A 2,825-nucleotide genomic window follows, 5' to 3' on the forward strand; every position below is an offset into this window, starting at 1 on the left:
CTTTTGTAATTCTCGGTTTGTTAATATATATATATATATGTGGTTAAAGAATATGCTTGTGTATATGTAAAGAAGAATGTTGAGTCCTTGAACAGGGAAGAGAATAAGAAAATAAACACAACTTCAATCTTCAAAAAGAAGTAATCAACAAAAGAAGTAAAACCCTAGCAGCAGCATCCAAAATGACCACCATTTGCTTTCATAGCATGACATCAAAGCTAACATTGTTAGGACAGTAGCCAGGACTGTCCAGAAGCTATGGAAAAACCCTGCGTGAAGAGAAGATGAAGCTTTGACAGAGAAGTAATTTGCCTCAGGTTTGAACTACTTCTTAGTTTAATGGTAGCAAGTCTAGCTCTGACGCAATTCTTGACTTGAGAAATAATGTGATGGGAAGACGATGTCTGGTTTTTGAATGCCCATGCATTCCACTCCATCCAGATAAAATAGATTGCAGCAGACCATAGAAGTTTATGAATCAAATACCCTGCAGATGAACTCCAATGTGATGAACATTACTGAACCATATCTAACCAACAGTTAGGCATGATGTAAAATCCAGCAACCCGTTGGATTACTTCCATATGTGAGCACTGAACTTTACATTTAAAGTAATTGAAGTTAACTTGGGCTAAAAAAAAAAAAAAAAAAAAAATCAACCTTACATTTAAAGAATAAATGGTCAATAGATTCCCAATCTGAGTGACAGAGATAACAGTAGTTTGTATAATGCTTGTAAAGCACTGGTTTAGGATCAAAATTGTACAATCTACCTCTTACAACTAACCATAGGATAAAACCATGCTTTGGTATATGATGTTAATTTGAACCGCACAATTTTATTCCATACAAAAATTGGGGAGGGAGAGGTGTAGTAACTTAAGGTGTGTGACATAGAGAACACTTTGGTAGGGCTAGGCAGCCATTCAATGTAATCTGGAATAGATGATGGTGGAAGCAGCTCTTGTAATTGTGAAATGAAACTTCTAGATTGGAAGAACTAGTACAGCTGTATTGGACTAGGATGGACCCATTGATTATTGAAAATTAGGCTATCAACTAAAATCTGAGTGTGAAGTTAAAGAATTTCCATACCAGTGAGTCCCAATTGCTGCACAATTAGACCATTTGGCAACCATTAGTCTAACCATAGACTAGCTAGTATCAGTGCGTGCCCCCACTTTATGTCTTATTAGCCCTTTTGTCATTACCCTCAGCTTAAGAAGCTTCCTCCAAAACCCTGTACTAAGTGTAGAAGCCTTTACTGCATGTCTAAATGTTCTTCACCTTGATAAAATAATTGTGAGACCAAGCCACCCAAAGACTAATATCCTTCTTCAAACAAAGCTTCGAAATATGCTTTAAGTTTGCAATAATGTTTGACAACTCCAAATCTGGGAATCCTAGACCCCTATTGACTATTGGCCTACAAATATCTTACCAAGCAACCTTAGCTTCCATATTCTTCATATCCACCCCAGACCAGAAAAACACCTTAGGACTTGATTAATTTGATCAATAACCTTCTTTGAAAGAACAAATGCTTGAGACCAGTAAGCTTGAATGACACATAGTACCGACTTAATTAGCATAACCCTCCCAGCATATGAAAGAAATCTTGATGTCCAATTTCCAACCCTAGCAGTGATCTTTTCTGTAATGACCTGGTCATTTTCCTATTTTCCAACATTCTTTTTTTTTTTTTTAAGTAACCTTAGGGTTTTGGAGACTAGAAGTAGGGTTTTAAGTTCGGTTTTGAGTTCAGATCTGACTTCCAACTTCACGTGCATCTATATTATTTTATTTCCATGAATGCATAGTCTTACTTTTGTAGAAAAACATACTACTTATTTACTTTTCCCGTAGGGGTATGGATGTATAGTTTCTTCGGAAACATTTACACTTTTGGTGGTACTTTGTGTACTTATATTTTGGAAATTATTTTTGTCTTAGGGTCTATTTTGCAAGATATTTTGGGATAGAACCATTTTGTAATTTTTTAAAAGTGTGACAAGTGTCACACTCTCATTGGACCACTTGTAGGCATGTTGGTGGAGAGACTCGGAAGCTTGTTTTGGTGACAAGTGTTGGGTGTAGATTCACCTACTTGTTGGCCTTAGATTGGAACACTTGTTAGCTTGGGATGTTGACAAGTGTAGGCTTGTGATTAAGCCTTGTGAAGGTGCTTTAGATGGTGACAAATGGAGGGTGAAGATATATATTCACCCACTTGTAGACTTTTGGTTGGTGCACTTGTTGGCTTAGGTTAGTGACAAGTGTAGGCTTGAGATTAAGCCTTGTGAGGAGCCCTAGGATTGTGACAAATGGAGGGTGTGGATGTGTTTGTGTGTGTGTGTGTTTGGCTAACATAGCCATTGTGGGTGGAAAAGTTAGAGATTTTGTTGAATCCTCTCAAAGCCACCTTACAGCCAAACAGAACCCTCTTTACCATTTTTCAGAGTTTGAACCCCTTGCCTTAGGAATTTGATCTTAAGCCTTGAAGATCATAGCTTCCTATCTTCTTGATCTAGAACGCCTTTTTCCAGTTTTACATTATGATGTTGTTTGCATGGGATTCCAGATGGGTGAATCTCGAGTAGGCAGTTTGGGGAATCCTGAAACCTATTTTTCCATTTCTAAAATTCGAAACCTTTGCTTGAGGATTTTGGTCATCAACCCTGAAGATTAAATCTTCCTCTCTTCTTGATCTAGAAGACCATTTCTCAGTTTTACGTTTTGAGTTCATTTGCCTTGGATTCTAGAGGGACAATCCTATAATGAGGTAAGGGTTGATCGGTCTCGTCGACTATCAATAATAATCAACC

The sequence above is a fragment of the Cornus florida genome, unplaced genomic scaffold (genome assembly GCF_030987335.1).
Source record: "Cornus florida cultivar Cherokee Brave unplaced genomic scaffold, ASM3098733v1 CherokeeBrave_3.0.0_Hap2_Chr04, whole genome shotgun sequence".
NCBI classification, from domain to species: Eukaryota; Viridiplantae; Streptophyta; class Magnoliopsida; order Cornales; family Cornaceae; genus Cornus; species Cornus florida.